Source organism: Sinocyclocheilus anshuiensis, unplaced genomic scaffold (assembly GCF_001515605.1).
Source record: "Sinocyclocheilus anshuiensis isolate Anshui unplaced genomic scaffold, SAMN03320099.WGS_v1.1 scaffold186, whole genome shotgun sequence".
Lineage (NCBI taxonomy): Eukaryota > Metazoa > Chordata > Actinopteri > Cypriniformes > Cyprinidae > Sinocyclocheilus > Sinocyclocheilus anshuiensis.
This window is the reverse complement of record NW_015542355.1, coordinates 1,748,969-1,758,006: the sequence shown is the minus strand read 5'-3', so window position 1 is coordinate 1,758,006 and position 9,038 is coordinate 1,748,969.

Sequence of the window (9,038 nt, the reverse complement as noted above, 5' to 3'; positions counted from 1 at the left end):
AAAATCCAGTTTACATTTGAACTCAAGTAAACATATTTTTATTTTTTTTATTTTTTTTTATTAAGCTATAGGTATTTGTTCAGACACAACAGCACTGGCTGGCGTTCACTTGAGCTTTGTCATGATCTAAAACAAAATAAACACTCAAAAAAAGGTACAAAAGTTATCCCTGGGGTGGTACCTTTTCACAAGGTACACTTTTGTACCTTATTTACCCCTAAATGGTGCATATTAGTACCTTGAAGGTACATAGTACCAAAAGTGTATATATTAGTACCTTTTGAAAGGGTACTGCCACAGTTAGCTTTTGTACCTTTTTTTTCCTGAGAATGTATGTGTGACTAGATTGAAAAGTTTGTAGACAAACTTTAAACAAAAAAAAAACTTTTAAAACTTTTTCAAACTTTCTAGGCTTTTTTAAGCCAACTTAAAGTAGTTTGAAAGTTTTAAAGATTAAAGTTTCAATGTTTTCAAGGCAATACAGTCTATCAGAAAAACAGATGGGTATAAAACACATTGCTAGGGTACCTGGGGTGGTTGCTAGGCTGTTTCTAGCATGACTAGCATGTTGCTAACATGTTTTTAGCATTTGCTAGCATGTTGCTAGCATGTTACTAGCATATTTCTAACATGTTTAACATGTTGCTAGCATTATTAGCGAGTTGCTAGCATGATTAGCATGTTACTAGCATGTTATTAGCATAATTAGCAAGTTACTAACATGTTGTTAGCATGATTCTAGCATGATTAGCATGTTACTAGCATTTTGTTAGCACGATTAGCAAGTTACTAGCATGTTTCTAACATGATTAGCATTTTACTAGCATGTTGTTAACATTTTGTTAGCATGATTAGCAAGTTACTAACATGTTTCTAGCATGATTAGCATGTTACTAGCATGTTGTTAGCATTATTAACAAGTTACTAACATGTTGTTAACATGATTCTAGCGTGATTAGCATTTTACTAGCATGGTGTTAGCATTATTAGCACGTTACTAGCATGTTTTAACATGATTAGCATTTTGTTAGCATGCTACTAGCATGGTGTTAGCATTTTATTAGCATGATTAGCATGTTACTAGCATGATGCTAGCATGTTTATAGCATATTTAACAAATTGCTAGCATGTTTCTAGCATGATTAGCACGTTACTAGCAATTTGTTAAGTGTGTGTGTGTGTGTGTGTGTGTGTGTGTGTGTATATTATGTTATATATAACATTTATTTATTATTACTATTATATAGTGTCTTTTGAAATATGTCAAGTAACAAAAGTGCTCTACAACCAGGTGACACTGTATGTGTGACATGGGCTCATGCTCCTATCACCACAGGAAGTGCAAGTAGCTTGATTAAAAGGCAGCTTGTTCAATTAAATTGTCCTGTGTTATTGCCAGGGTCTGACAGGTGGAGGCCGGAGACTATAATTACATGTCCTGGCTCAGAAAGCCTTTAGGGGTCACAACCAGGTCTTGTGTGTGTGACAGCAATAAGGACTCACTCAGTTCTCAGAACACTCACAGAAATGAACACAAACAGATACTACAATGGGTGCTTATGTGTAGCATTAATGTCCTACTGTAAAAATAATATTGTAAATCTTAAAGTCGGCATGAAATCAAAATTGACTTTATTTATGTTGTTAACATGATTCTAGCGTGATTAGCATTTTACTAGCATGGTGTTAGCATTATTAGCACGTTACTAGCATGTTTTAACATGATTAGCATTTTGTTAGCATGCTACTAGCATGGTGTTAGCATTTTATTAGCATGATTAGCATGTTACTAGCATGATGCTAGCATGTTTATAGCATATTTAACAAATTGCTAGCATGTTTCTAGCATGATTAGCACGTTACTAGCAATTTGTTAACATGATTAGCAAGTTACTAACATGTTGTTAACATGATTAGCAAGTTAATAGCATGTTGATAACATGATTCTAGCATGATTAGCATTTTACAAGCATAATGTTAACGTTTCTAACATGTTTAACAAGTTGCTAGCATTTTGTTAACATGTTGCACGTTACTAGCATGATTCTAGCATGAATAGCCTGTTACTATTATGTTTAGCAATTTGCTAGCATTGGTGTTAACATTTTTTTATTAACATGATTCTAGCATGATTAGCATGTTTAGCAAAGTTTCAAGCATTTAGTTAACATGTTTAGCAAGTTGCTAGTATGTTTCTAGCATTACTAGCATGCTACTAGCATGGTGTTAACATTTTGTTAGCATGATTAGCACGTTTACTAGCATGTTGCTAGCATGATTCTAGCATGATTAACATGTTTCTAGCATGTTTAGCAAGTTGCTAACATGTTTCTAGCATGATTAACAAGTTACTAGCATGTTATTATCATGATTGGCATGTTACTACCGTGGTGTTATCATTTTGTTAGCATGATTAGCATTTTACCAGCATGTTTAGCAAAGTTGCTAGCATGTTTCTAGCATGAATACCATGTTACTAGCATGTTGTTAACATGATTAGCAAGTTACTAGCATGTTGTTATCATGATTGGCATGTTACTAGCATGGTGTTATCATTTTGTTAGCATGATTAGCATGATGCTAGCATGTTTAGCAAAAGTTGCTAGCATGTTTCTAGCATGATTACCAAGTTACTAGCATGTTGTTATCATGTTTCTATACTAATCCAGTTAAACCAGTTGATTCAGTAAATAAAATGGCTAAAAACCAGCTAAGACCAGCCTGGCCTCTGAAATAAAGTCGGCAGCAACTTCCGGTTCACGCGGACTTTAAGGGCTGAAAGAGATTTACACAATCATAGGATGAAAAAAAGAGTAACAAGACTTTTTTTAAAACTCAGAATTCTAAAAAAAAAGAAAAATCTGAAATTCATTTTTTTCTGTTTCTGCCATAGAAAAAAATAGGTAGCCTAATTGTGATTTTTTAATTTTTTTTATTTTATTTCACAATTTCACGCATGGAATAAAAAATTAAAAAGGTGACTGTGACGGTTTGTCTCACAATTCAGACTTTTCAGAATTTTGAGAAAACAATTTAGAATTCTGAGATATAAAGTCGCAATTAATTATCCCGTGGCAGAAACGGGCTTCCATATGAAGCAAAGCTCACACAGAAGTCACTTCCAAATCAAGCAGCTCTCTGTTGGTTAATGTGGCAAAATTCGGTTGAGAACCCATTGCAAAATTGTTGTTAGGAAATCTTTTGCCCTCATGCAAAATTCATGATCGTGTGAATTCCTTTTGAAATGACTGGATTTTGCACGTGAAAATTCGCCAAAAATGAAGTAACTTTTTCGTGAATTGAACACAACGACTTGCGCAGTGGTGGTTGTTGCATGTGGGAAAACTGAACATAGCCTATATTTAATTTACATTTCATATATTTAACTAACGCCCTCTCACAAAATGATATTTGACGAAACCGCACATTGACACGCACAAAGTTTTTGCGACTGTCGCAAAAGACGATTGGATTTAAAATTATTGCAGCTTTTTTTTTTTTTTTTGTCCACTGGCATGACTTACATAATTCCAAATCTACAAAATGTTAAAGATTATGTAATTAATTATTTAATGTTCACTTGTTCATGAATCAAATCTGACCGACTTCCTGCACACCTTCCCTTTTATTAATAACAATATGACCAAACTATGGTTGATCAGAAATCTTCTCACAGTTGAAACTCCTATCAAGCACTGACCAGTCCGTGAAAACTGTCACGCATCCCATTAAAAAAAAAACAAAAGCTCTGCGAGTACAGTAGTGGTTTCTCATCAACACAGGTTTAATAGAATACAGTGACGACCATCAGTAACATAGGTTTCTTTTTTTAAGATACGTTTGTTTCCCCCCTCTAAGTTGTCTGGAAACCCTTCCTCAGCTTTGCTTTAGAGAAGACAAGCCCTTTGAAGAGCTCTCTTCACTCATGGCTTGCGTTGGTTCATTATTGCTAGCAGAAAAAGAGCAGTACTGAACAGTACATGGACAAAAAGCAGTGACAGCAAGTGAGGAGGGCTAACTGTCATGAAAGATCAAGAGCGCGCCCTCGACGCAGAAACTATCGCTAACAGTCAGTCCACGGGGGGCCAAGGCTCAAGAGTAGGCTATGTGAAAATGAAGTCAGATGTTCTTCACTGAAATGAATCGTCCGAAAACTTTGGTCCTTTGACTCATTACCACTCGGTGAATAAGCGAGAGCCTGTGACTGTTTTACAGACGACCAGCGCTGCATCTGTTAGACTTTGCGCACTTCCAAGTAGTTTTCAAGTACGTACTTCAGTGAGAAGGGGGCGGGGCCAAGGGTTTACTGAAAAGCATTACAGACTTCTGTATCCATCTGAGTTATCAGTGGTGATTAAAATAGCACATTTAGAAGACAGACGTCACATACACATCCCAAATATTATGGGCACCCACGCACACGCTCAAAACACACATACATGTATACAATATATGTAAGTTACTACACTTCCGATATATAATTTGTGCCCTGTATGAGGGATGACTGTGAGGGAGACTGTACATGATGTAGAGGGCGAAAGGGGAAGGTTATCTCTGAATCTGCGCCGCATATATCATCTCGAGCTCAGCTTCATCGCGAGGTCCATGTCCTGTAAGCTGCACTCATCAATCTCTGGTCATCAATCCCATCTTGAAGGCCGTGAGGGAACATTTTCCGCTTCTAGTGCAGATCTAGGATTTATGAGGCATGATATAACTGGCAGGGCAGTTGGTGATGTGTTTAGAAACGTCTACAAAGGGAATAAAATCAGGTGACTAATCTCATAATGGACGGTAGAGTGCGTACATACATTCGGGACAGTCTGGGCGTCTTTTAATGCGGGTAAAAGTTTCATCGATCCTGCTCCATGTTTCTGTTTGAAGGCCTAAGAAGGGTTCCTCTTACAGTACATTCGACATCTGGATGTACATTCTGGACCAGTTAAAATGCACCATAACAGATCAACTTCCCATTCCAGCCCCTTTTTCTGACAGGAAACACTCTGACGGCGGGTGTGAAGTTGGGCTCGGGCTTTGTGTGGGTGAATTTCGTGGTTGGAGGCGGATGAGGGGAGCTTTAATGACAACACACAGGTGATGGACCCCGACCATTATCCATCCCTCTCCGCCAACAACAAAAATAAATGGAAACTGACCAGTGCAATGGCACGATAGGGATGACAGAAGTCATGCTGCTTGTTATAGATGTAAGAGGGAAGGAATTAAGGGTTGCAGCATTGCTAGTCAGAAACACACGTGTTGTTGGTGTCAAGCGCCAGGCCAGCACAGGTCTCCTGAACAGAACCATCCAATGGCATCACTGCTACATACTGTGGCATCATTATATGTGCCAAATATGAAAACACGCATATGACTTTGATGTGAAGGGTGGTGATATTAATGTACTGTATAAAGATTAAGGTTACAACAGAAAATCATTTTGAATCATTTCTAAATATGCATGTTTATACAGTATTATTATTAGTAGTATAATATAGTATTATATTATTACTATATTATTATTATTAGTATAATATAATATTAGTATTATTAGTATAATATAGTACATTATTATTATGTATATTTAGGCTGGACACTGGATTTTTGTTAAAGAAATTCTTCAGTCAAAATGTTTGTTATTTGAACAGTAAAGTTCTTAAATTAGTTGAAAGCTTGAATACAATGGCACAGACAAGTTGGTAAGGGATTTGATCACAATAGTCTCATGCTAAGAAAATGTATTACTTTTGAAACATTGTGACAGTTGCTTCATAGTTATGCACACTTGTGGGCATTTGCAGCTTTTTAATTTTTAAAAAGAAGGCAAAATTATTTTCTGTGGTAATCGGTAAAGGTTGATTAAGAGATAAGCTTAAATGGATACTTCGCACAAAAATGAAAATTCTCTCATCATTTTACTCCCCCTCATATCATTCCAAACCTATATGACTTTCTTTTTTTTCTGTGGATCATAAAAGAAAATATATTTTTTAAATGTTTGTTTGTTTTGTCCATACAATGAAAGTCAATGGTAACTGTTACCAACATTCTTCAAAATATCTTCTTTTGAAGGGTGAGTTGTCATTTTTGGGTAAACATCCCTTAACTTGAAATATTCTTTTAAGCTTGTTCTCCCTTTCAGGCCAAGAATTTCCAAAGTATGTTACTTTTATACATGATGCCATGATTTCAGTGACTGAGAGAGATAATACTTTATATTTTTAAAGTGAGTAATGAGTCCCTCGTTGTACTCTTCTCAAATTTTTATGTTAAAAGTACAGTATATGTACTTCTACCGTTTAAAAATCGCAACAAAATTCTAAAAAATAAAACATTTTGGTAAAGATGGTAAAAATGTACATGGCCAAATCTGGTCCCAATCTTAAGTGTTGTATCCATTTCTAAATAAAGAAACTGGTATTGTAAAAAAGTAGTAGAGCGATCGGATTTACGCTACATCAACTTCCCAGCCTGTCAAAAACAAGCCCATATTGAAGATAATAAAGGCACACATTGTGCTGCTGAAAATCAACTATCCATGTCCTCAACATCTGAGGGGCACTTCAGACTATGAGCATCTCCTGTCAGCTTTATTCTGTTGTCAAGCAAACCTCTCTGCCTACATTTACACATCCCATACAAACATTTATCTCACAATTAAACTGATCTTAATCCAGCTTGTCAATATGAAGATAATTAATAAGAGATATTTGGCCAATCATATTTGTTTTGAATGGGAAGTGAATATCTTCGACTAATCTTTCTCTACAGGGTTTAACAACAAGCTCTTGTAGATGTACTGTAGCACTGTTTAGGGATGGTAGTATGTGTCCTGATGAATACTCAGTCATTTCCTTCTTTGGTTTTGAAACTGAAAATGTATAGAATATATACTGCATCTAAATTTGATATCTGATATGTTTCTCTCCAAGGCAATGATTGGAAAAGCAACAGGTGTTGTCTGTCAGTGGGTTATGTTATTTGTAGTTAGCGTCATCAAAGGATAGCTGGAGATATGGTGACTTATCACACTTTCCACAAATAGAATACAAAATAGAGCCTCTTAAAAATCTTTTTTTTGTGTGTTTTTGTTCTGGTCAGTGAAAGTGGCACTTAACCTTCAGAAGACGGTGACTGTCAACCTCAGGAGGTCAAACTAAACATTATATGTGTTGGTTCATTTGACATTTATTTTATATGAGGTTTGCGATTTTTGCAACCCACTGATCAAGTTTTGCAATTTTGTTATTTCCTATCAATAAACAATGTAAACATCAAAATTAAAGACACGATATTAATAAAATAAAATAAAATAAATGGTATGTTAAAAACACTAAATTGTATCCTATTTGTGAAAAGCACCAATCATGGTTTTTATATAAAGGTACACGTCTAACAAAATGAACAAGGTGAAACGTGGGGTCATTAACAGCACATACAGCATGTGTGCTAATAATATAAACACACACACATTAATATGATGGCACACACTTCTTAATGACTCATCACAGCCAGGTCATAATTATGCCTGAGCTGCAATTTATAGACAAATCTTAAGCTGCAATTTATAGACATCATCACATTCTCAAGTAACCAGCCTATACAATAAGTATACGCTTCAGATAAAAAGGAAAAAAAAATATTTTAGAGGTCTATGAGGTCAGTTCCTCTGAAGACTGTAGTGTTTGAACATTAAAATGGCTTCAATAACCAAGAGCTGTATCATGTTTCTTGCATCAGATACCAGATGTCAGACATAAGATCTGTACTTCTGTTGACTGCAATTACCTGCTTGATTCTACACTGGGGTTGCCTGAAACTTCACTTGTGTGTGTGTGTGTATGAACAGAAAATAGTATTATCATTAGTGTTACCACACTTTTTCCCTTTACACACACACACACACACACACACACACATGTACACAAATAAAACTGGACCGGAGAGAGGGTTATGAGGATGAGGAGGAAGCTGGCTGAGAGTGGTGAAGGATTCTGATAGGCTGTTCATATAAGATGAGAGTGGAAGCGTTAGAGCAATGCAGAATCTCATGTGTTTGATTGTGTTTCTGTTCCAGAGCTCAGTGAGTTGCCTTGCTGCCTGCTCCCTACATAGATAGATGTCTGTGGACTCATTTGGACCCTCTACATAGACAGCAACACAAATAACAATTAACACAAGGAATTTTAATAGGGCTTGCTATTAAATGTTGAGCTTATTTTCATCATGGAACAAAAAATATAAAAAAGTTTATATTTTAATTGCAACTTTTTATCTCACAACTCTGAGTTTACATCTTGCAATTATGACTTTTTCCCCCAGAATACTGAGTTTACATTTCACAATCCTTATTTTTTTGTTCTGAATTTTGAGTTTATACCTCACAATTTGTTTTCTCAGAATTCTGAGTTTACATATTGCACTCCTGACTTTTTATCTCAGAATTCTGAGTTTACATTGGGCAATTCTGACTTTTTTTCCTCTAAATTTTGAGTTTACATCTCACAGTTCTGACAGAACTCTGCATGTGTATGTGGCCTTGGTCATGTGCGTTAAAATTCAGGGGAGGGGGGGTTAGACAAAACAGAATTATGAAATGAAAATTCCGAGACAAAAAGTCAGAACTGTGAGAGGTAAAATTATAATTCTGAGAGAAAAAAGAATTGCAACATGCAAACTCACAATTACAAGTTTATAACATAAGAAAAACTGTCTAAATTGTGAGACATAAACTCACAATTGTGAACTTTTTTTTATATTTTTATGCCATGGCAGAAATAAGCTTCCATACTGATCAGCATAACTATATAGCACACACAAATATTGGGTAAAACAGTCAGGTTTTTAATTCTATTAAACTGTTTTTATCAAGATTTTCATTTCTCTCTTCATTCTGGGTTTGTGTTCTGCACAAAGGATACATCTGTCTACAGACATTTTATTTTTCTCTATATTTTATTACTATATTGCTATTTATAATTTATTGTCTGTTCTCTTTATTATTAGTGTTTTTATTACTCTAAATGATATGTATGTCT